We start from the raw sequence: 27,223 nt of genomic DNA on the forward strand, positions 1-27,223 counted from the left end.
AACCCCCCCCACCCCACCCCAACCCCACCAGTATTCAAATTTGGGCATATCGGGGGTGTTTGTGTCAAGTTTGATCCAGTGAATGAAAATACATCCTGCTTATCCGGTATTTACATTACTATTCATAACAATAGTAAAATTACCGGGCGTTCCCTGGGCATCATCCTTGCAGACAGCTAATTCTCTCACACCAGAAGCAACTTGCAGTTTCTCAAGTTGCTTCTGACATAATTTTTTAAAAGTAGCAATGAAAATAATGTTATGGTTGAGGGTCATCACAACATGAGGAACTGTATTAAAGGGTCACGGCATTCGGAAGGTTGAGTAACACTGCTCTTGTTGTTGTTGTTCATTCGTTCAGTTGCTTCCGAGTCTTCGTGATCTCCTGGACACTGTTCTAGCAGCAACAAATCTATATTGACATATTTCTTCATCTCCTTTGATAATTCTCTCTCTAAATCACCCTAAAAGACACTTTTCTGGGTTTTTCTTACCCTTATTAGTCATAATTTTGCTTGTTTCTTTAATCACATTTTCCCAAAGATCTCGTACCATCTTACAAGTTCACCAAATATGGGAAGAATGCTTTTCTGCGTCTTGCACCTCCAGCATTCCCTTTGGTGAAATTGATGTATTTTGGCCCATTCATCTCTGGGTTTATAAAACAGGTGATGAAGGTGGAGGATGAGGAGAAAGAGTTGTCCTCCCTGTCCCTGGGGCAGAGGCCCAGAAGAAGGGGAGTGTGCTGGCCTGAAGGAGATGAGCCTCGTGGCAGTGGAGGACAAGGCGCAAACCAGTAAAAGGCTCTGCCCCGGACTGGTGCGAATGAGCACAACTTCCTGGGCATGGCCGTGGACCAGACAAGCTGCCGAGTGTGAAACACTCCCACCTCCCTGCACCAACCCCCCCCCCCCCCCGATTTTGTTCCTTGACAAAAGTGAAGGAAAAGTTGATAAGGAGAAGACCTGGTTATGGCTCACGAATGGAACCCTGAAGGAGATAGAAGACCTGATTTCTAAAAGGTTCCTGGGAGGGAGAGGCCTCCTTCCTTACCTTCGACGCTGGCCTCACTTCAATGATGTACGACGGTAGAGAGGGCTCCTCCCCACAGGTTCCTTGTGGCTCCTCCACGCAGGTTCCTTGTGGCTCCTCCGCGCAGGTTCCTTGTGGCTCCTCCGCGCAGGTTCCTTGTGGCTCCTCCGCGCAGGTTCCTTGTGGCTCCTCCGCGCAGGTTCCTTGTGGCTCCTCCGCGCAGGTTCCTTGTGGCTCGGGAGGTCTGGAAAGGGGCAAGAGAAAAGCATGAGAGACTGGGGCATCCCACCCCCTGGATGGGGCCAAGGGTTCTGCAGCCCCCCTGGCTCCCTCCTTCCCTCCAATGGATGGTCCTGGAAGCCCATGGGGCCCCATGAGGGCATCCCTCTTCTCCCCTCCAAGGGACTTAGCAAGAGATTGACCCCTGGAACTGGCAGCCACTGGGAGAGAGGGAGAGCTCTGGCAAGGCAACAAGGGGTCTGCCTGAGGAGTGAGTGGCAGGAGTTTGGGATTGAGAGGAGGAGAGGGATTTACAGGTGGCTGGTGACTGGCTGGCCCTTTCCACGCTCACCAATCCGCACCCACATGCAAATTCCCTCTCTGCAAAGAAACCTCTCCATCCTAAGGGCCCCACTCGCTACTTCCTCCACCAGCCAATCAGCACCCATATGCAAATTCCCTCTCCCTCACCTCTCAGCCCCTCCCTCCTGCCCTCCCACAGCTAAGCCCCGCCCACAAACTTTTCCCCTACTGCCTAGACTAGCGCTAGCTCTCAATCTGTTGCATGGAACCCTATTATTCCACAAAAGCACCCTTAGGGGTTCCATGGAAATTTGAACAGGATTTTAAAATCAATTCAAACAGCTCTACGTATTGGATTGTCTCTAATGAGAAGGAAGAGTCTGGTTTTAGCCCTGGCTACGGGACAGAGATGTCTTTGGTTGCCTTGGGAGATGATGTACGCAGAGAACTAGACAGGGGAGTGTGTCCCTGGTGGTTCTCTTGGACCTCTTAGCGGCCTTCAGTGCCATCAACCATGGTATCCTTCTGGGTCACCTGGCAGGGATGGGACTTGGGGGCACTGTTTTACAGTGACAATGGTCTTTCCTGGAAGGACGGACCCAGAAGGTGGCACTAGGGGATGCCTGATCGACCCTATGGCCATTGTTCTCTGGGGGCCTGCATCATCCAGAGTTTTGGAGTTCAGTGTGATCTGTACACAGATGACACCCAACGCTACTGCTCATTTCAACCGAAAGCGAAAGATGCCACTCAGACCCTGAACCAGTGCAGCTGTAATGGACTGGATGAGAACAAACAAATTGAAACAAATGCCACTACATTACAGGAAAGGTCAAACTTCCAGATGACTCCAAAAAATCAATTTCCTCACCAGACCTCAACAGACCTCACTACCTCTGAGGATGCTTGCCATAGATGCAGGCGAAACGTCAAGAGAAAATGCCTCTAGAACATGGCCATATAGCCCAAAAAAAACCTACAACAACCTAATTTCCTCACCGCCTCCTGACATGTTGAAAAAGACTGCTGGCCCCCATGCTTAAAACTACACAAAGACTGCTCTCTCCTAAACTTGAGGCCAAATGAATGTGGTGGGATCAGGGGCTTCCTGAATTTTAAGTGCAGCACTTAGTGGCATTTAGTCTATGTGATGAAGTGGTTAGATATTTTATGTATATTTTTAACATGACTGAGCTTTGGAGAGCTTCTGTTCAACCATCTCAAAGCTCCTTGCTCGAGCAGTGATGGCATGATCATCAGCACAATTGAAACTCTCTGTCCCTTCTTACACAAATGATCAGCAGTGGCTGATCATTTGTGTAAATGTTGAACATTGATGGAGCAAGCACGCTCCCTTGAGGCAGACTGTTCTGTTTTCACCATCTACTTCTCTGGCCCTGGAATTCAACAAAGAAGCTCCTGTTTTGTAGCAGATTTCCTATGAAGCGGGTGAGGTGATAGTCCTTTGTGATATTATAATTTTTCCTCATGAGAAGGAGATTATTTACAGTGTCATAGGCTGCTGACAGGTCTATGAAGACAGCTCCTGTAATCTGCTTCTTTTCAAAGTTGTCTTCTATGTACTGAGTCAGGTTCAACACTTGTGATGTGTAGCTTTTGCCTTTCCTGAAGCCAGCTTGCTGTGGGATCAGAAATGGGTCTACTTTTTCCATGATTCTATGCAGAATAAGTCTCTACAGAACTTTGTAAAGATGGCACAGCAAAGAGCTTTTGGGATCATTGCGGTCTTTGCCTGGTTTCAAGATGGCTATGACTCTTGTTTTCCTCCAGATTTTGGGGATCTGACAGGATGCAATGCAGTTGTTCATCGGCTTTAGCAGCCAGCACCTTGCTTTTCAGCCAAAGTTCTTAATTTGTTTCATCCCTAGATCATCCAGGCCAGCTGCTTTGCCATTTTTTGCATTTATTGAAGGCCATGTCCAATTCAGTAGATGTAAAGGGTTCATGAAGGTTGTTGTTCTCAGTTTCGGGTTGTCTGACTATTGGTTTCCTTCCTACTTTGGTGACAAAGTTGGGTTTCCCATTCTTCAGAAGTTGATGCGCTCTCTGATCTCCCTTTATGTTGGCATGAGTATCCCGGCAGGAAGTTGCCTGGTGGAGTCGGTCATCAGCCGTCTAATGTTAACTGCTGCTGCACATTGGAGGAGCACATGTTCAGTTGTTTCAATGTAGCCAGACTCACACGGGCAAAGTCTCTCCTGGGCAGGGGTCTTCCGGTATCTCCCCTCCAGTACTGCCAATGGAAGTGCATGGTATAAAAGCACGTCGTGTGGCCAAACAATAACTGGACAGGGGGTAAAGCAGATCCCACCAACTGTCCCTCCAATATAAAGAATTCACCACTTTGGCACCAATATAACGTTTGAGGGGATGTCTCAAATTAATTTCCGCTGCCACCATAAACAAATGGACAGGAACACCCTAGCTGTTTAAAATATTAAAAATGCTTTTTAATATCACCAAGCACTGTGTCTTCTTATTTGTTTCTTTAAAGGGAAACAGGTGAGGTTGTTTGAAAAGAACTATAGCCACAAAGGCACACTGGACTCAGGCTTCTTGAGTTTAAAATAATCAAGGAAAGTTTATTGATGTAAATACAGAAGAGAGTAAATGCTGTTTAAAATTTGGTTGTTACAGAGGAAATTTTGGTTTGTCTTGCAAGCGTAACGGTTACATGTGAATGGTTCTTTCTTTGTTACAGATACAGAGATTTTTGTCTCTTTAAAAACCAGTACACTTGACAGGATCTGAATCTCTGTCAATATACATCTGTAGCTTAGCTACCCTAAACTGAGGCCTAGCTAACTACAATCCCAGCTATTTCTCCCTAAATAGCTGTTTCCAGTTTGCTACAGCTTCTCTTGCTGGCAAACCTAAGGCAAACTGCCTACTCTTAACTAATCTCAAACACGAACTCCTAAAACTATCTCCCTACTCTAATCTCCAACAACAACAGACTGACTGAAAAAGCCTCTTTCTTTCCCTCCAAACAGTCTAAACTCCGCCCCCCTTTAATAAACCAATCCTGGCTGTTCTAAGGCTGACTCAGGCCTAGGCCACTCCCCCTCTCTGAAATGGTGTTTTCCCTAAACTAAAATGGCTCCTGCTGCCCTCTGCCAGGCCTTCTAAAGCTGCAACTAACTGGCCTGCTTCTTCTAGGCCCTGCCACCCAGGCTGGAAAGGTAAGGGATCTTTACACATGGCATCTTGCCAAAGTGAAAGCTCTTCAGTGTTTAGGCACCTCCAGGTTTGCTAAGTAAGCCCTGGGAGCGATGAGATATCTGTTATCTTCCCTAATGTTGAATGCTGGAGAGCAGGCTAAGTCTGATTGTCGCTCTATATCCAGGATCTGTTGTCTAATAAGAGCCTTGGCTTGGTCCCATCGCATACTTAGCAGTTGTCCTTGAGTTGCGATTTTGATTGCCACTGCCTTTTTCCATGTAGACTGAAATTCATCTCTCAGAGTTAACGGAGCAAGGCCACATGTTGAGAGAGACAGATGCAGCCAGTAATTGAGGGTGGCTGTCCACACTCTCGCCTCCACTCTCATGAGGCCTGTCTCTAATCGCAGGGTGGCGTTTGAGACACATCTGGGGACCTGCATCGCCGATCTTAGAAATTTTGATTGTACTTGCTCCAGAGGGGCATAGTTTGAGAAGGGACCGAGTTGGGCTCCATACATCATTTGTGCTATGGATTTTGCCTCAAAGAGCTTAAGTGCTGCTGGTATGTAGTGGCCTCCTCCCGTTTTAAGAAACTTTAGGATAGCATATGAGCTCTTTTGCGCTGCCTCTGCTACATAATCCACGTAGAGATGGAGGACAAAATGCTCTGCACTGCCTGAAGAGTTTGCTCACTAAATGGGTCTTCGTTGTGGAGCCTGTAATAGTCTTCCAGCAAGGCAGCTGTTTCAGGAGTAATGCCCCGAAGGAAGTGTGTTCTGCAGCCTCTCAGTGTAGAGGCTCATGAGCAGGTTTTTACTATTTCAATAAAGTGCTCGTATTCCTCGGGGATTGGGGTGACCGATATGATCTTGTCATCTAACATGCCTGAGAATTTAGTCCAATCTGCCTTTCTGAAGTTGAATCTTTTTTTTTTAATCGGACTTTCTGAGGCCTTTGGCATACAATTGGCATACTATTGGTCAGTGCTGTGTGTTTGGTATTAGTGGTCCCACTGATTTAGTGCATTGCTGCACAATGCTGTCGCTCACAAACAAGAGGTCTGGGTTGTATCCTCGGTGCCATCTCCCACTGTTGTAGGATGGTGGGAGTCTACTATCACGAATAAGTGATAGTTTGGGCAGTTCAGCCCAGGAGAGGAAAGCCTCTCCATTTTTATCCTCCTGGGCATAGCATCATACATGGCTATGGCTGTTAAAGTCACCTATTACTACCTCCCTTTGGTGCCTAACAAAGCTCTCAGGAGAGGAGAAACAAAACTCTTCATTTGGGGGTTTGTACACAGAGGTAAATGTGATGTTATTAAGCTCTACTCTATAACCTTTATATTGTTTTCTTCAGTGTTGTGGGCACTGCTGACTTTTACAAAGACAGCACTTCCATACTGCGCATGTGGTCTTTTTGCTACTAAGATCATTCCTGGAACTTTTAGTTATTTCTGTTGTTTCTTGGACACACAACACATCACATTTCTTATCTTGACACAGTTCATGGGGCAGCTGTTCTTTGGCCGCTGACACGCCTTCGATGTTGATTGAGATAACTGTCATAGTTGGTCCTGAAAAGGTCAGTTGGTTGGTTGCTTTGTTTGGTTGCATGCTGCAAGTCGCTTCTGGTCGCTTCTGGAGTGAGAGGATCAGCCGTCTACAAAGACGTTGCCCAGGGGACACCCAGATGTGTTGGGGGGAGGCTTCTTTCATGTCCCTCGCATTTACAGTGTTTTGTATAGATGTTTGTTAGATGTCGTTTCTGTGAGCATTAATAAATTGATTGATTGATTGATTGATTGATTGAGTGCCAAAAAGATATGAATGTATATTGTAATTTGTTTTCAAATTGCTTATTTTATGACATTTTATATTTATTGTTGATGTACTTGAACTACTGTTTGTATGATTTTAATATATTGTCGGCCACTTTGGGTCTCGTGAGGGAGAAAAGCCTGATATAAATAAAGTTTTATTATTATTATTTGAAAAACCACAAGATGAGCCCACAGCAGACACTCTGCTGGCTGTTGTATTGGATCACACGTCGGACACTTTCCAAATGTCTAGGACTGTGTGATGTATCGGTGAATAATGCGTGCAGATCCCAGTAAGGTGGCCTTTTGCAGCTGGCAGATGGCAATTTTGTCAGTGCCGATCGTGTTTAAGTGCAGGCCAAGGTCTTTCGGCACTGCACCCAGTGTGCCGATCACCACTGGGACCAGCTTGACTGGCATGTGCCAGAGTCTTTGCAGATTATTATTATTATTATTATTATTATTATTATTACCTCATACTGCCCACTTGCCAAATTTTGCACATCCCCTCTCTCTATCAGAGTCCACTCCCTCCCCCCCCCCCCCCCGGCCAATCACCTCTCATATGCAAATTCCCCTCTACCTCACAATCCTCACTTGCCAAACTTTGCATATTCCTCCTCCCTCTCAAAGACCCCTCCTTCCTCTCCCACCCTTGGCCAATCACCTCCCACAAGTAAATTCCACTCCACCTCACAATTTCCCCTTGCCAAACTTTGCATATTTCCTCTCCCTCCCAGGGGCCCCTCCCTCCTCTCCCTTCCTTGGCCAATCACCTCCCACATGCAAATTCCCCTCTACCCCCTCTACCAACTATGAGGCCTGGTCTGAGGAGGAGGGGGACTCTTTGGTGATCACTTGTACCTGTCAATTGGAGTCTGAATTGGAGCCCACCACCCCTGTAATGCCTTCAGCCCAGGAGAGGAAAGCCTTTGCTTTGGTTAGACCACATCTGGAATAGTGTGTCCAATTCTGGGCACCACAATTCAAGAGAGATATTGACAAGCTGGAACGTGTCCAGAGGAGGGCGACTAAAATGATCAAGGGTCTGGAGAACAAGCCCTATGAGGAACGGCTTAGGGAACTGGGCATGTTTAGCCTGAAGAAGAGAAGGCTGAGAGGAGACATGATAGCCATGTATAAATATGTGAGAGGAAGCCACAGGGAGGAGGGAGCAAGCTTGTTTTCTGCTTCCTTGGAGACTAGGACGCGGAACAATGGCTTCAAACTACAAGAGAGGAGATTCCATCTGAACATTAGGAAGAACTTCCTGACTGTGAGACCCGTTCAGCAGTGGAACTCTCTGCCCCGGAGTGTGGTGGAGGCTCCTTCTTTGGAAGCTTTTAAGCAGAGGCTGGATGTCCATCTGTCAGGGGTGATTTGAATGCAATATTCCTGCTTCTTGGCAGGGGGTTGGACTGGATGGCCCATGAGGTCTCTTCCAACTCTTTGATTCTATGATTCTATGATTCTATGAAAGTAGCTCTTCTCTGGATGATGGGAATTGCCTCACAGACAGATCTGATTTGAGAGAGAATGTTTCCCATGAAACGCTGCCAGAGGCTCTTCCCTACCCTGAGAAAAAGGCGAGGGAGGTGGACGTGGCTGGGTTGTGGCCTATAACTCAGTGCTTCCAGTTATAGAGAGATAGTGCCAAGAGTCCCGCTGTTTGTACTGTGGAGTCCCGCAGGGTTCAGTACTGTCCCCTACGTTGTTTAACATATACATGAAGCCATTGGGAGAGATCATCCGGAGTTTTGGGGTGCGGTGTCATCTGTACGCAGATGATGTCCAACTCTATCACTCCTTTTCACCTGCTACTAAGGAGGCTGTTCAGGTCCTGAACCGGTGCTTGGCCGCTGTGACGGACTGGATGAGGGACAACAGATTGAAACTAAATCCAGACAAGACAGAGCTACTCCTGGTCAGTCGTAAGACTGTGCTGGACGGGGTCACACTCCCACTAAAGGCGCAGGTTCGCAGTCTGGGAGTTCTCCTAGACTCATTGCTGAGCCTGGAAACCCAGGTCTCGGCAGTGGTCAGGGGAGCTTTTGCACAACTAAAACTTGTGCGCCAGCTGCGCCCGTACCTTGGGAAGGCTGACTTGGCCACGGTAGTCCACGCTTTGGTTACATCCCGTTTAGACTACTGCAACGCTCTCTACGTGGGGTTGCCTCTGAAGACCGCAGCAAGTACAACGTGCGGCAGCCAGATTACTAACGGGTGCTGGGTACAGGGAGCACACCACTCCGCTGTTACACCAGCTCCACTGGCTGCCAATTAGCTTCTGAGCACAATTCAAAGTGTTGGTGTTAACCTATAAAGCTCTAAACGACTCCGGCCCGGTTTACCTCTCCGAACATATTCTCCCCTACGAACCATCAAGATTACTAAGATCGTCTGGAGGGGCCCTACTCTCGGACCCGCCGGCCTCACAAGCACGGCTGGTGGGGACAAGGGACAGGGCCTCCTCGGTAGTGGCCCCGCGACTCTGGAACTCTCTCCCGCCAGAGGTCAGAACCGCCCCAACAATCCTGACATTCAGGAAACAGGTGAAGTCTTGGTTATGGAAGAATGAGACAACGATGAGACAATGAGACAATGATCTGGATGGAAGACGGTGTATATTCGATTTTAGTATGACGACTGACCACTGTAGTTTTAAATATATGTGCTTTGTAAATGTTTTATTGTAATGTGTATTTTGATATTTTACCGATTATATATGTTTTTATGGTTGGAAACCGGGCTGAGTCCCTCTTATGAGGTGAAAAGCTCGGTATATAAAACTTTGAAATAAATAAATAAAAGGCAATTAAGGTTTTCCCAGCATTCGAAAGGTAAACAAAAGGATGTCAACTATTAGACTGATAGCGGCTCCATGAGAATGGATTCGGTTTCTTAAGTTAGCCTCTTGAGTTGTTCAGTGTGAGGGCAACGTTGAAGTTTCTTCTTTAAATAAATTATACATAACCATAATCACCATACTTTTTTCCTTTTTCAATCCCTTCTCCCTCCCCACACCCACCCCTCTCCCTTCCATGTTGACAACTTAGGGCAGTAGACAGACGCTTTATTGTGGAAACTTCTGCAATAGAATGGGGGCTGTCCAGACAACGTTTTGGGCAACCTGCAATTAATTCTCTACAAACCAGAAAAACCCTGGTTTGTGGCAAATTTGATAGTGGGTTTATTCTGTGCCTTCTTGGAATACTGCAGTCTAGACCCATGATGGCGAACCTATGACACGCGTGTCAGTACTGACACGCGTAGCCATTTCTACTGACACGCGCCCGCCGGATATTATTTGTTTATTTATTTTATGCCATTTAAAAAAATAAATAGGAAAGAAATTATTATTTTGCAATGTTGCCTAAATATTAAGGAGTTTCATATTTAAACTGAATGATAAATACTATTACTTTGCTATATTATTCAAATATTAAAATGCATTAAATTAAATGTCAAATTTAAAAATATTTTAATTATTAATATTTAGGTAACATTGCAAAATAATATTGGTTTATTTAATTATTTAGTAAACGAATATTATTTTGCATTGTTTCCTAAATATTAAGGAGTTACATATTTAAATTAAAGTAAATGATAAATAATACTTTGCTATATTACTCAAATATTTCAGAATGCCTTAAATGAAATGGTAAATTGAATTTTAATTTTACATTCAATTTAATGCATTTTAATTTAATGCATTTTAAATATTTTAATATATGCCTTTATATATATATATATATATATATATATATGCCTTAAATGAAATGGTAAATTAAATATCAAAATATTATTTTGCAATGTTACTTTATTGTTATTGCATTATTATTATTATTATTATTATTATTAGAAATACATTAAATAGCATATTAAATGCTAGAAATACATTTAAATTAAATTAAAAATAAATAATATTTTGTTGGGTTTTTAAAATTATATTTTTATTAAACATTCCAAAAAGGATATTATTTACATAGAGGTAGAACAACATGATAAGAGAGAAAGTGGGAATTACAATTATATATTTTTTTGTTATTTAAACTAAATATTGCAAAAAAAAATTTTTTCTTGAAGTGACACACCACCTGAATTATGCTCAGTTTTTTGGCGAATTTTGACACACCACGCTCAAAAGGTTGCCCATCACTGGTCTAGACAGTATTCCCACAGTTTTCCGGGCTAAATTAGCCCCAAAAATCTGTGGGAATACCAACCCCTTCCCCCCAAGCCAAACTGAGTAAAAAAGGAAAAGAACTCATCCGGCCTCCTTAGGAGGGGAAATCGCTCCTGTCCCCCCTTCTCCTGTCACGTCATTTGTACATGCCAGGAGATCTCCGGCAGCCGTCCCATGGAAGCCAAGTGAGTTCTTTTCCTTCTTCACTCAGTTTAGGGGGGCTTCATGGGAGGCGGTTAAGTGTCCCAGTGTTGTACTGGGAAGTCCCAGTACAACATCAGCATACCCACCCCAGAAAGCGCACGGGCCCCTAGGAACATCCGTGTTTCTTAAAATCAGATGCTCTTGGGATAACGGCCTGTCTGGAAAGGCCCTTCTTCCTTTTGTTTCCCGTTACATGAGTCTTCCTTCCATTCTATCCAATTTTTTTCTTCCAGCTTTCATCATTTGGTTTAACAACCTGTAAGTATTTGTTAAATGGAGTCCACGTTTCTTTAATTTTCTTCTGTTTGTCCGACCATGTTTTTTTTTTGCTGCTTCTAATATTCATAATATCCAGTTGTATTTGTACGCACACATCTTCAAACCATTTTCCAAGTGTCCATTTATTTTTATCTTTCTACTTCAAACATATTACTATGTGTGTTGCTCTAAATATCATTATTAATTCTTAATCTTGGACCTTAATTCTTCTATCACCATAAATCCTTTTAACAAAATTTGCATATTTATATCAAATTTTATTTCAATATGTAATTCAATCTGGTTTAGAATCTGATTCCAGAATTTTTATCTCTTCACACTCCCACCATAGATGTGAATACCATGCTTCCCAACTCCCTCAATGCCAACATTTGGGATTTAATTCCAGAATCATTTATGTCTGCTGAATTGGTGTTCTATACCATTTTGTTATTATTTTTAGTTCTCATTCCTTGCATTTTTCCATTTTATCTTATTTAAACCACTGATTATCTTATTTGAACCACTGGGATTTTGGCCTGCATCAATAGGAGCATAGTGTCTAGATCTAGGGAAGTAATGCTACCCCTCTATTCTGTTTTGGTTAGACCACACCTGGAATATTGTGTCCAATTCTGGGCACCACAATTCAAGAGAGATATTGACAAGCTGGAATGTGTCCAGAGGAGAGCGACTAAAATGATCAAGGGTCTGGAGAACAAGCCCTATGAGGAGCGGCTTAAGGAGCTGGGCATGTTTAGCCTGAAGAAGAGAAGGCTGAGGGGGGATATGATAGCCATGTATAAATATGTGAGAGGAAGCCACAGGGAGGAGGGAGCAAGCTTGTTTTCTGCTTCCCTGGAGACTAGGACGCGGAACAATGGCTTCAAACTACAAGAGAGGAGATTCCATCTGAACATAAGGAAGAACTTCCTGACTGTGAGAGCCGTTCAGCAGTGGAACTCTCTGCCCCAGAGTGTGGTGGAGGCTCCTTCTTTGGAAGCTTTTAAACAGAGGCTGGATGACCATCTGTCAGCAGTGATTTGAATGTAATATTCCAGCTTCTTGGCAGGGGGTTGGACTGGATGGCCCATGAGGTCTCTTCCAACTCTTTGATTCTATGATTCTATGATTAGCTTTTCCCACTTGTTTTCCATTATTTTATACATAGATTCCTTATCTTCTATCATTATTCCATATATTTTATTGTCCTTTTTGCCTCTAAATCTCTTTTCTAATATCTTGTCTATTATATTTTCTCTCTTACTACTTTCTTACTTTTTAATTTGTTCCAAATTCCTCTTGGTGTTAATCAATTTATCCTGCCCTCTAATGTTTCCGATTATTTCCATTCCATTAATTCCTTATTTTCATTATATAAATCTTTAATTTAACTATATCTTTTAAGTTTCATTTTTTTTATGATGCTCTTATCCTCATTTTTTAAACTACCTATAGGGCCTTCTTTGATAAATATGGAATCCATTTCTTTTTCCATTTCCTCCATATTTTAATGCTATTTTCTTGGGCCTATTTTTTTTCTATTCCCTCTTTTAAATTATTTGTAAATATTCCATGGTCTCCTTGATCTTTATTTGCTTCATTCTCTGTTCTTGTCCACTTCTCTTGCTTCTTCTCTACCACTTCCAAAATCGCTTTCAATTGAAATGCTTCATAGTATTTGTGTAACTTTGGTATCCCCCTTCCTATTTTTTATTTGACATATATAGTTCTTTTTTACTTATTACTTGACTTTTTCCCTCCAAATATCCACTTCCTTATTTCTCCATCCCAATTTTTAATTTTTTGTTGTGTAATCTCTAGTGGTAGAGTTTGAAACAGATACAATAACTTAGGAAGTATGCACATTTTAATTGATCTAATTCTCATTGAAGTACTTAAATTCTTATCCTTCCAAATATTCATTTGTACCTGTATCCTTTCCCAAGTTTTGTTATAGTTATAATCCCAGTACCTCATTGGTTTATTAGTTAAGTAAATCCCCAAATATTTAAATTTATTTTTTACTAGCTTGGGGACCCGGCGGTGCCCCGGTTATTTGAAAAAGGCATTGTTTGTCTGTGTTGCAGTTTTAGTCTAGATCCAATGTCATCCAAACTGCACCAGGATGTGGTGTGGGTCATGGGGGCTCTATGTGCCAAGTCTAGTTTTGATCAGTCATTGGATGTGGGTTGCAGTGGTCTCAGGAAGTGAATGAAGGTACTGCAAGTCCCATCATCCATGGTCCACCCTCCTCCAAACTGCACCAAGATGTAGAGTGGGTCATGGGGCTCTGTGTATCAAGTTTGGTGTTTAGCAGTCATAGGATGAGGGTTGAAGTTGTTTCAGGAAATGAGTGAAGGTACTGCAAGTCCCATCATCCATGGTCTGCCCTCCTCCAAACTGCACTAGGATGTAGAGTGGGTCATGGGGGCTCTTTGTGCCAAGTTTGGTGTTTATCGGTCATTGGATGAGGATCGTAGTGGTCTCAGGAAGTGAGTGAAGGTACTTCAAGTCCCATCATCCATGGTCCATCCTCCTTCAAACTGCACCAAGATGTAGAGTGGGTCTTGGAGGCTGTGTGTGCCAAAAGCTGACTTCTTTAGCTCAATGTTGAAAAGGGAAAATGGCATCCTCTTTTGGGGCCTAGCAGTGGCCTATGAATGTGGTAGCCAATCAGAAAGCTGTGGATGTATCAGCCAATCAGAACGCTGCCACATACATACATACACTGCCCTCCCTCCTGCCGCATACAAACACTAACTTTTATTATATACATAAATGAAATATTTTATTTGTTTACAATCTTCTCCAAATCCTTTCCCCGGGTTAAACCCTATCAGTTCTGATTTCAAAGTCACCTTTTCATGTGCTTATGGCCTTGTTTTCATGTCATTTTTTCTTGTTTGGAATTGGGGAATCACGTTTTGGATACAGTTCCTTGTCTGGGGATTTTTGGCTTTACTTTCAGTATTGGGCTCTGCTGTTTCCTGCATCAAGAAGATTATTGCTGTAACCTATATTTTGGAATGATTTTTGAAGCCAGGATTTAGATGTACTTCTGCTTTTGCCTTTCATGTATATCTTGGAAATACTTTGCTATTCTGTACTCCGGAGTGTACCACTGAAGTAGCTTTTCTATAGAACACCATTTTCTTTAATCAAGTTTCAATCAGTTGATCGACTCCTGTTGACTGAACTATACTTGAACTAATTAGTTCTTTATTTTGGGAGAAAAGGCCTCACATAGGTTGCTGGGATGCAAGCCAATCCCCACTTATATCTGTGAATTTGCAATTGTGTTTGTAACTATAACTGTATTTGTAATTGAAACCAAAGAAGAAAGAAAAACCTTGAAGACATATCGCAGCTGGTTTTGTAACTATAATGATTTAGAAAATATGAATGTTGCAAACGTAAATACTGCAAAACAAAGTCTGTCTCATTTGATTGTAACTGTAAATAAATGTGTTTGTAGTACGTGTTTATCATCATCATCATCATCATCATCATCATCATCATCATTTAATAACTTATTAATCGCCCTCCATCCGAGAATGCTCCAGGCGATTTACAGCTAAATTATAAAAGATAAAATACATACATAAAAAAATTAAAAATTAACAGAGATCGAATGCTCTCGTAAAAAGCCAGGTCTTAAGTGAGAGAGTAAAAGGCCCTAAAAATACTTCTACCTACTTGGCAAACTTTGCATATCCCCCTACCTCCCAGGGGCCCCTCCCTCCCTCAGCCAATCACCTCTCATATGCAAATTTCCCCTCACCTCACAATCCCCCCCTTGCCAAACTTTGCATATCCTCCTCCCTCTCAGGGGCCCCTCCCTCCAATCTCTCCCTCGGCCAATCACCTCCCATATGCAAATTTTCCCTCTACCTCACAATCCCTCCTTGCCAAACTTTGCATATCCCCCTCCTTCCCAGGGGCCCCTCCCTCCAATCTCTCCCTCGGCCAATCACCTCCCATATGCAAATTTCCCCTCACCTCACAATCCCTCCTTGCCAAACTTTGCATATCCTCCTCCCTCCCAGGGGCCCCTCCCTCCAATCTCTCCCTCGGCCAATCACCTCCCATATGCAAATTTTCCCTCACCTCACAATCCCCCCTTGCCAAACTTTGCATATCCCCCCTCCTTCCCAGCGGCCCCTCCCTCTTCTGCCTCCCTTGGCCAATCACATCCCATATGCAAATTTTCCCTCACCTCACAATCCCCCCTTGCCAAACTTTGCATATCCCCCCTCCTTCCCAGGGGCCCCTCCCTCTTCTGCCTCCCTTGGCCAATCACCTCCCATATGCAAATTTTCCCTCACCTCACAATCCCCCCTTGCCAAACTTTGCATATCCCCCCTCCTTCCCAACGGCCCCTCCCTCTTCTGCCTCCCTTGGCCAATCACCTCCCATATGCAAATTTTCCCTCACCTCACAATCCCCCCTTGCCAAACTTTGCATATCCCCCCTCCTTCCCAGCGGCCCCTCCCTCTTCTGCCTCCCTTGGCCAATCACCTCCCATATGCAAATTTCCACTCACCTCACAATCCCCCCTTACCAAACTTTGCATATCCCTCTCCTTCCCAGGGGCCCCTCCCTCTTCTGCCTCCCTTGGCCAATCACCTCCCATATGCAAATTTCCCCTCTGCCTCACAATCCCCCCTTGCCAAACTTTGCATATCCCCCTCCTTCCCAGCGGCCCCTCCCTCTTCTGCCTCCCTTGGCCAATCACCTCCCATATGCAAATTTCCACTCACCTCACAATCCCCCCTTACCAAACTTTGCATATCCCTCTCCTTCCCAGGGGCCCCTCCCTCTTCTCCCTCCCTTGGCCAATCACCTCCCATATGCAAATTTCCACTCACCTCACAATCCCCCCTTGCCAAACTTTGCATATCCCCCTCCTTCCCAGGGGCCCCTCCCTCTTCTCCCTCCCTTGGCCAATCTCCTCCCATATGCAAATTTCCACCGCCTCACAATCCCCCCTTGCCAAACTTTGCATATCCCCCCTCCTTCCCAGTGGCCCCTCCCTCTTCTCCCTCCCTTGGCCAATCACCTCCCATATGCAAATTTCCACTCACCTCACAATCCCCCCTTGCCAAACTTTGCATATCCCCCCTCCTTCCCATGGGCCCCTCCCTCTTCTGCCTCCCTTGGCCAATCACCCCCCATATGCAAATTTCCACTCACCTCACAATCCCCCCTTGCCAAACTTTGCATATCCCCCCTCCTTCCCAGGGGCCCCTCCCTCTTCTGCCTCCCTTGGCCAATCACCTCCCATATGCAAATTTCCACTCACCTCACAATCCCCCCTTGCCAAATTTTGCATATCCCCCCTCCTTCCCAGGGGCCCCTCCCTCTTCTGCCTCCCTTGGCCAATCACCTCCCATATGCAAATTTCCACTAACCTCACAATCCCCCCTTGCCAAACTTTGCATATCCCCCCTCCTTCCCAGGGGCCCCTCCCTCTTCTGCCTCCCTTGGCCAATCACCTCCCATATGCAAATTTCCACTCACCTCACAATCCCCCCTTGCCAAACTTTGCATATCCCCCCTCCTTCCCAGGGGCCCCTCCCTCTTCTGCCTCCCTTGGCCAATCACCTCCCATATGCAAATTTCCACTCACCTCACAATCCCCCCTTACCAAACTTTGCATATCCCCCCTCCTTCCCAGGGGCCCCTCCCTCTTCTGCCTCCCTTGGCCAATCACCTCCCATAGGCAAATTTCCACTCACCTAACAATCCCCCCTTGTCAAACTTTGCATATCCCCCCTCCATCCCAGGGGCCCCTCCCTCTTCTGCCTCCCTTGGCCAATCACCTCCCATATGCAAATTTCCCCTCTGCCTCACAATCCCCCCTTGCCAAACTTTGCATATCCCCCCTCCTTCCCAGGGGCCCCTCCCTCTTCTGCCTCCCTTGGCCAATCACCTCCCATATGCAAATTTCCACTCACCTCACAATCCCCCCTTGCCAAACTTTGCATATCCCCCCTCCTTCCCAGGGGCCCCTCCCTCTTCTGCCTCCCTTGGCCAATCACCTCCCATATGCAAATTTCCACTCACCTCACAATCCCCCCTTGCCAAACTTTGCATATCCCCCCTCCTTCCCAGGGGCCCCTCCCTCTTCTGCCTCCCTTGGCCAATCACCTCCCATATGCAAATTTCCACTCACCTCACAATCCCCCCTTACCAAACTTTGCATATCCCCCCTCCTTCCCAGGGGCCCCTCCCTCTTCTGCCTCCCTTGGCCAATCACCTCCCATAGGCAAATTTCCACTCACCTAACAATCCCCCCTTGTCAAACTTTGCATATCCCCCCTCCTTCCCAGGGGCCCCTCCCTCTTCTGCCTCCCTTGGCCAATCACCTCCCATATGCAAATTTCCCCTCTGCCTCACAATCCCCCCTTGCCAAACTTTGCATATCCCCCCTCCTTCCCAGGGGCCCCTCCCTCTTCTGCCTCCTTTGGCCAATCACCTCCCATATGCAAATTTCCACTCACCTCACAATCTCCCCTTGCCAAACTTTGCATATCCCCCCTCCTTCCCAGGGGCCCCTCCCTCTTCTGCCTCCTTTGGCCAATCACCTCCCATATGCAAATTTCCACTCACCTCACAATCTCCCCTTGCCAAACTTTGCATATCCCCCCTCCTTCCCAGGGGCCCCTCCCTCTTCTGCCTCCTTTGGCCAATCACCTCCCATATGCAAATTTCCACTCACCTCACAATCTCCCCTTGCCAAACTTTGCATATACCCCCTCCTTCCCAGGGGCCCCTCCCTCATCTCCCTTGGCTAATCACCTCCCATATGCAAATTTCCACTCGCCTCACAATCCCCCCTTGCCAAACTTTGCATATCTCCCTCCTTCCCAGGGGCCCCTCCCTCTTCTGCCTCCCTTGGCCAATCACCTCCCATATGCAAATTTCCCCTCTACCTCACAATCCCCCCTTGCCAAACTTTGCATATCCCCCCTCCTTCCCAGGGGCCCCTCCCTCTTCTGCCTCCCTTGGCCAATCACCTCCCATATGCAAATTTCCACTCACCTCACAATCCCCCCTTGCCAAACTTTGCATATCCCCCCTCCTTCCCAGGGGCCCCTCCCTCATCTCCCTTGGCTAATCACCTCCCATATGCAAATTTCCACTCGCCTCACAATCCCCCCTTGCCAAACTTTGCATATCTCCCTCCTTCCCAGGTGACACCCCCTCTTCTGCCTCCCTTGGCCAATCACCTCCCATATGCAAAATTCCCCTCACCTCACAATCTCCCTGGCCAATCCCCACCCACATACAAATTCTCTCTACCCGCAAAGGGACTCCCTGAGAGTGGACTTGGGAGCCAAAGGGAGAAGGCAGGCTGCTCCTCTCCTGGGGACCCTTCCCCTCTTGGGCCAGGTCTTCTCTTGGGGGGAGCTGTAGAGGGGGGCCCCTGGAGGGAATTGGGGGCCCAGGGCTTACCTTGGAGGAGCCACAGGAACATCCTCTGTGTTTTCGGGGCCCACGCGGTGATGTGGGTGCCTCGTCCTGACTTTCTGCAAAAGCAAATGGAGGCCATGAAGGGGGCCCTTGGCGCCAGAACAGGGCTGTCCCCAAAGGGGCCCCAAGGGGAGCGGGAGGGGAGTGTGGCCCTCACCCTGAACCATGACGTGTGTGAGGCCGTCCTGAGTGGGGGGCGCGGAGGGTCCTGGGCTGGGGCGTCCTCTGTGGGGGGCGGCCCCTGCTGGAGCTGCCTGGAGCGCCCTCTGCCCATCTTGGCGTCCAGGAAGGCAATGGCAGGGCCAACTGACGTGAGGTCCCTTCGAACCCCTGGTCTCCATGGCAACCAGGTAAACAATTCCGACCTGGAACCTGGAACCTTTTCAAAGGAAAACAACCACCAGGCAGGCAGGCAGGCAGGCAGGCAGGCAGGCAGGCAGGCAGGATGGAAGGAAGGAAGGAAGGAAGGAAGGAAGGAAGGAAGGAAGGAAGGAAGGGAGGGAGGGAGGGAGGGAGGGAGGGAGGAAGGAAGGAAGGAAGGAAGGAAGGAAGGAAGGAAGGAAGGAAGGAAGGCAGGCAGGCAGGCAGGCAGGCAGGGAGGGAGGGAGGGAGGGAGGGAGGGAGGGAGGGAGGGAGGAAAGAAGGAAGGAAAGAAGGAAGGAAGGAAGGAAGGAAAGGAGGGAGGGCGGGAGGGAGGCAGGCAGGCAGGGAGGGAGGGAGGAAAGAAGGAAGGAAGGAAGGAAGGAAGGAAGGAAGGAAGGAAGGAAGGAAGGAAGGAAGGGTGGCCCTGCACGTCTTCCCTTTTCCACTCCTCTGCCTTGGAAGGCCAGACTCAGAGGCCACGTGGCCCTCTAACCTTCCTAATGCCGTGACCCCTTAATACAGTTCCTCATGTTGTGGTGACCCCCAAACATAACATTATTTGTGTTGCTACTTCATAACTGTAATTTGGCACAAATACCCGATACACCCAAAGTTGAATTCTGGGGTTGATTTTGTCATTTGGGAGTTGCAGTTGCTGGGAATTATAGTATACCTACAATCAAAGAGCACTCTGAACTACAATAATGATGGAATTGACCCAAACTTGGCACACAGAACTCCCACGACCAAAAGAAAATAGTGGACGGGTTTGGTGGGCATTGACCCTGAGTTTTGGAGCTGTAGTTCACCTACATCCAAAGAACACTGTGGACTCAAACAATGATAGATCTGGACCAAACTTGGCATTTGGGAGTTGTAGTTACTGGGATTTATAGTTCACCTACAATCAAAGAGCATTCTGAACCCCACCAACGATAGGATTGGGACAATCTTCCCACACAGAACCCTCATGCCTTGAAGGGACTTGCTGATGCGAGCCTCCCTCCTGCCTCACACGCTCTCCCACACATGCACACCATGCTGCCATGTGCCAAGCATGCCTGCTCTCCCCTCCCCTGCTTGAAATCTCAGAAACAGCCCTCCCTTTGGCTGAGAAGCTGGACAACCACAGTGGAGGAGGGCCTTTGGTGGGAGGATTCGCCATCTATTTCCAAAAAGGAAAAAAGGACACGCTGAGAGGTCTTCAGTCTTCTCTGCCGAAGGGGTTTCTGAGGCCATCAGAAATATATGTTTCCTGATGGTCTTGGGCAATCCCTCTAAAACCTCCCAACACCCAGGATGAGAAACGCTGCTCTCAAACCCCAGGCGGAGGCCCCCTTGGCAGGAAGGAAGGAAGGAAGGGAGGGAGGGAGGGAGGGAGGGAGGGAGGGAGGGAGGAAGTAATATTGTATTATTAATAATAATATTATTAATAATATTGTATTATTAGTAGTAGTCTTATATTGTATTACATTATAATATTATAACTATTATATGTATATACAATATATTATATTATTAGCATAGTACAATATCAGTATTATATATTACTATATTGTACTATACCACTATACTGTATTGTAATATTATTCATATGGAAGAAGCACTCTTAATTTCTTGTCACTGTTCAGCTAACAAACAGCTACCTTTAGGACCTGGATTCATATGGCTTTCATCTTCTGCAGCACAGATAGGCATAGCAGGGAAGAGCTGCTTATTTCAGTCTCCTAATACAGAGGTCCTCAAACTTTTTAAACAGAGGGCCAGGTCACAGTCCCTCAAACTGTTGGAGGGCCGGATTATAATTTGAAAAAAACATGAATGAATTCCTATGCACACTGGACATTCCATATATATATAAACTCCATTTTCCTAGTTTCCAACAGATCTCACAACCTCTGAGGATACCTGCCATAGATGTAGGGAAAATGTCAGGAGAGAATGCTTCTAGAACATGGCCACACAGCCTGAAAAACCTACAACACTGCACATATCTCATTTGTAGTGCAAAAAACACTTAAAAACAATACAATAATTAAAATGAAGAACAATTTTAACAAATATAAACTTATTAGTATTTCAATGGGAAGTGTGGACCTGCTTTTGGCTGATGAGGTAGGATTGTTGTTGTTGTTGTGTGCTTTCAAATCGTTTCAAGCTTAGATTGACCCTGAGCGAGGACTTAGTAAATGGCTTTGGAGGGCCATATCCAGCCCCCGGGCCTTAGTTTGAGGACCCCTGCTCTAGTATGTACCCAGAAAAACTAGTCTGGATGTCTGGGTTTGCCAGGGTCTCCAATGCCCTGTCCTGTTGAATAATAATAATAATAATCAGAGGGGTGCTCCAGGGACTGGCTGCCAGTCCATGTTGGGTTTACAGGAAAAAAAACAGCTAATGGGCACAAATGTGGCACTGGGCCCTTGCACGTTGCAGGCCCATAGCCAGGATTTCGATTCGGAGGGAGGGGGGAGTTTTTTTCAGGGGGGATTCGGGGGGGCTAAGTTTCGGGGGGGCTGAGTCTGAGTGAAAGAGGGTCTACCCTAGCAAACCTTTTGTATCATTACCCCAATGCCCCCATGCATATGGGATATATTGAGTATGGTGATCAGATCATGATATGAATAAACATAACAGTTTAAATAATGCACCAGTAAGGCCTTTTCGCGAACCACCATGAGAATTTTGCGACCCCCCCCCCCCCCCCCCCCCGCGCGGCTACATGCCTGGCACATTGGGAACAAATGACAGATCTCCCACATCAGACAATTGGGAAATATTTCTTTAGAACATTTTAAGTCATCTCAGGATCTGGCACAAATGCCTCACCCAACCTCTTCTGTTTTTTCAGCATCAGTCTGAGGGAGAAGCGACTGTTACACAGCTCCATGCCTATATAGCTGAGTGCAAGGACAGCCCCAAGTCTGGCAAGTTCCGCAGGGAGAGTGCTTCCTCATGCTCCATCTTCTGCTGTTGTGAGCGGTAAGTTTGTACGGAGACAGAGACTTCAGGGACTGCCTAGCACACCTTATAAATCTCCAGGTAAAGGAGAAGAGTCATATCGTTCTCCTTTTTGGTTCCTTTCCTTTGACTCACTTTCCTTGGACTCATAACAGTTTGGACAGTAAGGCTCCATCTTTGATCCAGTAGGATCAAGGACCTCAAAGAGGAAACTGTCTTTCTTCCCCCTTTGCCATAGTTCACTTGGGGTAATGAAAAGTTGGTTGTGAGACAGGATGTCAGTCCAAAGTTGGGAACTAAAACCATTAAGGATGTGCATGAAAGAACAGTGTGGATCCAGGCTTAAATGTCTCTCATGGAGTGGGCAATCAAAGTTGCTTCCTGTGAGCAACAGTTCTCAAAGTTGCTGGAATTGGAGCAACTTTGATTGTGCTTTTTCTGCATGGACTACACTGGATGGCTCCTGGGGTTGCTCCTATTATTACAGGGTGCAGCAGCATAACTTCCTTTTTTTCAAAACTTAAAACCCATTGTATCAATCAGGAAAAAAAATTAGATAATGTAGACGCATACCTAAAGTTTGTTTTACGTAGTTTTGAAGGTAGGTGACGTCCCCCATTCTCCATTCTCCATACACTGAGTAAACCGATTTCTGGCGTTTGTCATGACTCTTGGCAGCATAGCAGGCGTTATGTTGGCATTTTCTTCCTGGATGTTGGTCTTCAAATCTTGTAGGGTCCTTGGGCAGTTCACATAAAGGAAGGAGCCTCCCACCACACTCCAGGGCAGAGAGTTCCACCGCTGAACGGCTCTCACAGTCAGGAAGTTCTTCCTCATGTTCAGATGGAATCTCCTTTCTTGTAATTTGAACTCGTCTCCTCTCTTTCCTCTCCTTTACAGAACCCCGTTGCAGGAGAATGTGCTGGTGGTGAACTGAAAGGGCTGCCTTGCCTCCTTCCTTGTGAAATACAAACCGGCCTGATAATGGACTCCTGTGACTGATGAGAATGAGGCCTGCTGTCCTCTTTTGTGGCAACAGCCAAGCCGTTGCAGACCATTGCCTCCTGTGAGCCAATGCCACTTCCACGCAGAGTTGCTGAGATACTGGGACTGACTTTGGTATCTGAACAGAACTGGGACTGGGCGGGGAGTGGAGTTTCAGGCCGTGCGGGACTGAGAGATTTGCCAAACAGCAACAGTTTTTAAAGGTTTATTTTGGAAGAAAAAATGTCAAGTAGCAAGGATGTGGTTTTCAAGGGCCTTCAAGCATTCTGCCCGTAGGTTTCCACGACAGATAATTTATTTCCCACAGAAAGATTGACACGGGGGGGTCTGCAAAGCAAGGCCCCCAGAACAGTTTCACATATGACTAGAACCTGAGAGGTTCAGGATGCAATTGAATAAAAATTAACCAAGCCCCGAATACATCGGAGCAGGCGGGGAGGGATTTTTAAAAGACTGGACTGAAGGCAAAGGCTTTCCTTTCCTCAAGAGCACAACTAAATTGCCTGTCCAATCCTATTCTACTCATTTGTGAGGAGGCCTTGTTTAGATTACTTAGCTTGGCTTGGATCGTGTTCTAGATTAGACAGTGGTGCCGGCATAGAGAAAGTACCATTTTCAATGTATTGTCGAAGGCTTTCATGGCCGGAATCACTGGGTTGTTGTACGTTTTTTCAGGCTATATGGCCATGGTTTAGAGGCATTTTCTCCTGACGTTTCGCCTGCATCTATGGCAAGCATCCTCAGAGGTAGTGAGGTCTGTTGGAAGTAGGAAAATGAGTTTATATATCTGTGGAATGACCAGGGTGGGACAAAGGACTTTTGTCTGCTGGAGCTAGGTGTGAATGTTTCAACTGACCACCTTGATTAGCATTGAATGGCTTGGAAGTGCCTGGGGGAATCTTTTTTTTTTTTTTTTGAGATGTGATTTGATGTGCCTGATTGTTTACTCTCTGTTGTTTTGCTGTTGTAATTTTTGAGTTTTTTAATACTGGTAGCTAGATTTTGTTCATTTTCATGTTTTCTTCCTTTCTGTTGAAATTGTCCACATGCTTGTGTATTTCAATGGCTTCTCTGTGTAGTCTGACATGGTGGTTGTGAGAGTGGACCACCATTTCTGTGTTGTCAAATAATATGCTGTGTCCAGGTTGGTTCATCAGGTGCTCTGCTATGGCTGACTTCTCTGGCTGAAGTAGTCTGCAGTGCCTTTCATGTTCTTTGATTTGTGTTTGGGCATTGCTGTGTTTGGTGGTCCCTATGTAGACTTGTCCACAGCTGCATGGTACATGGTAGACTCCTGCAGAGGTGAGAGTATCCCTCTTGTCCTTTGCTGAACGTAGCATTTGTTGGATTTTCTTGGTGGGTCTGTAGATAGTTTGTATGTTGTGTTTCCTCATCAGCTTCCCTATGCGGTCAGTGGTTCCCTTGATGTATGGCAAGAACAATTTTCCTCTGGGTGGATCTTCATCTCTACTCTCATGGCTTGTTCTTGGTCTTGCAGCTCTTTTGATGTCTGATGTGGAGTATCCATTGGCCTGTAGAGCCCAGTTGAGGTGGTTCGGTTCATCTTGGAGAAGGTGGGTTCACAGATTCTTTTTGCACGGTCTGCCAAGACTTTAATGGTGCTTCTTTTTTTACTTGGGTGATGGTTGGAGTTTTTATGTAGATATCTATCTCCGTGTGTGGGTTTTCTGTAAACGGTGTGACCCAATTGTTGATCTGGTTTACAGAAAACACACACAGAGATATAGATTAAATGCTAATCAAGGTGGTCAGTTGAAACATTCACTCCTAGCTCCAGCAGACAAGAGTCCTTTGTCCCACCCTGGTCATTCCACAGATATATAAAGCCATTTTCCTACTTCCAACAGATCTCACTACCTCTGAGGATGCTTGCCATAGATGCAGGCGAAACATCAGGAGAAAATGCCTCTAGACCATGGCCATATAGCCCGAAAAAACCTACAACAACCCAGTACCATTTTCCCCACTCTACAGATGTCCTGGTAGCTGCCACAATCCTTGAGACAATCCTTGTAATCATGTATTGGCAGTCGGGTTCTCTCCCTGGCATTGCCTCCAAAATGTTGCAGATGAAGACCGAGGCATGCTCATTGTTAATGCCTTAAATTGCAAGGATGTCCCATTTAAGCTGTGTGAGTGGTTTGACCACCAGTGCTTTTTTAACATAGCATTTTGCAGGAAGGCATACAGGACTGGTAAGAACACTAAGGTTTTGTAGCTGTCAGCCAGGTACTGAGATACTTTTTGCGTGCACACAATTGCACTCAGGTAACAGAGATGCCAACACTATATGCCAATGTTTTGGATGAGAAGCTGTCCCGGCTCGCTGTGATTGTTGAAATGTGGAAGATTGCCACTTATGATCCAGAGGGGTTTCACAGCCTCCACCAGATCTTCCAGAAACCATTGGCTCCTGAGCTGGGCTTCCCTTTAAGCAAATGGTAAAACAGTTGGCTTTAAGCTGCACATTCCAAAGCAGTACCATTTCCACAACTGTTTCCGTATACCAATTCCAAAAACAAGCTCAATTGCAGAGGATGAGAAGCACCCGGAGACTTTTTTTAAGTGCAGGGGTGTCTACGGCTATGTTTTCTTTGTTGACGCGGGAGCGATTCCTTTCTGCTTGCGATTCATGAATTGTGAGAAAAGTATTTGTTGACCACTCTAGCATTGTGGCCAATTTTTATAGCATTTGTTTTGTAGATGTGGAACAAACATGGAGACCGTACTAATTTAGGATTTCGTTGTTAGTGTAATTTATGAAACAAAGTGCAATTCTAATTATTTATAGCTAACAGTGTTATTCAAATATAAAAGTATGAGAAAAACACAGAAGAGTTCGGCAGTTCTTTTTGTATCTTGGGACCCTCAAGATTTCCTCAAATAATCCTAAGGATAAGATTTATTTCATTCACGCATAACAACTATAAATGACTACTTGGTTTTAAAATGTGGTCCTCTATGATGCTATTTATTTATCGTGTCAGGAGCAAGCCAAACAGTTGTATTGCATTTTTTAGCAAACAAACAAAACACAAAGTTTACAAGCTTGGTAGTTGATTAAATGTCCTTTGACCAGTATCTGGCCACTTGGAGTGCCTCAGGTGTTACTATAAGAAGGTCCTCCATTGTGCATGTGGCAGGGCTCAGGTTGCATTGCAGCAGGTGGTCAGTGGTTTGCTCTTCTACACACTCGCATGTCGAGGATTCCACTTTGTAGCCCCATTTCTGAAGGTTGGTTCTGCATCTTGTGGTGCCAGAGCGGAGTCTGTTCAGCGCCTTCCAAGTCGCCCAGTTTTCTGTGTGCCCAGGGGGGAGTCTCTCATTTGGTATCAGCCATTGATTGAGGTTCTGGGTTTAAGCCTGCCACTTTTGGACCCTTGCTTGCTGAGATGTTCCAGCGAGTGTCTCTGTAGATCTTAGAAAACTATTTCTTGATTTAAGTCGTTGATGTGCTGGCTGATACCCAAACAGGGGATGAGCTGGAGATGTCACTGCCTTGGTTCTTTCACTATTGGCTGCTACTTCCCGGCAGATGTCAGGTGGTGCAATACTGGCTAAGCAGTGTAATTTCTCCAGTGGTGTAGGGCGCTGACACCCTGTGATAATGCGGCATATCTCATTAAGAGCCACATCCACTGTTTTAGTGTGGTGAAATGTGTTCCACACTGGGCATGCATACTCAGCAGCAGAGTAGCATAGCGCAAGGGCAGATGTCTTCACTGTGTCTGGTTGTGATCCCCAGGTTGTGCCAGTCAGCTTTCATATGATATTGTTTCTAGCACCCACTTTTTGCTTGATGTTCAGGCAGTGCTTCTTGTAGGTCAGAGCGCGGTCCAGAGTGACTCCCAGGTATTTGGGTGTGCTGCAATGCTCCAGAGGGATTCCTTCCCAGGTGATCCTCAGAGCTCGGGATGCTTGTCTGTTCTTAAGGTGAAAAGCATTTCTGTGTTTTAGATGGATTAGGGATCAGCTGGTTTTCCCTGTAATAGGCAGTAAGAGCACCTAGAGCTTCGAAGAGCTTTTGTTCAACCATCTCAAAGCTCCCTGCTTGAGCAGTTATGACATGATCTATGCTATGATCTATGTTGCTAAAGCTGGGGAGCAGAATCCTCAGTCTTATCTTCGTCTAGGAATTGTAGCTTTTGCACTAAAAAGAGAAGACAACTTCTGGCATTCCCAGCATCA

The 27,223-nt window shown here is 45.8% G+C and overlaps 2 long non-coding RNA genes across 2 annotated transcripts in view; one reads left to right on the forward strand and one right to left on the reverse strand.

Annotated features, from left to right (window-relative positions):
• The window catches only part of LOC137096416 (uncharacterized), a 30,699-nt gene extending 11,958 nt beyond the window's left edge, over positions 1–18,741 (reverse strand). The window contains exons 1-2 of the long non-coding RNA XR_010909455.1: positions 18,671–18,741; positions 1,054–1,276 (exon numbers count right to left, since the gene is read on the reverse strand). This is a non-coding gene — a long non-coding RNA (uncharacterized lncRNA). The remainder of the gene's footprint in view (positions 1–1,053; positions 1,277–18,670) is intronic.
• A 3,068-nt stretch (positions 18,742–21,809) lies between these two features.
• On the forward strand, positions 21,810–23,436 carry LOC137096417 (uncharacterized). The gene is made up of 2 exons (XR_010909456.1): positions 21,810–22,030; positions 22,910–23,436. It is a non-coding gene; the product is annotated as an uncharacterized lncRNA (long non-coding RNA).
• Positions 23,437–27,223: the final 3,787 nt, after the last annotated feature.

The sequence above is a fragment of the Anolis sagrei genome, chromosome 2, assembly GCF_037176765.1.
Source record: "Anolis sagrei isolate rAnoSag1 chromosome 2, rAnoSag1.mat, whole genome shotgun sequence".
Taxonomy (NCBI): domain Eukaryota; kingdom Metazoa; phylum Chordata; class Lepidosauria; order Squamata; family Dactyloidae; genus Anolis; species Anolis sagrei.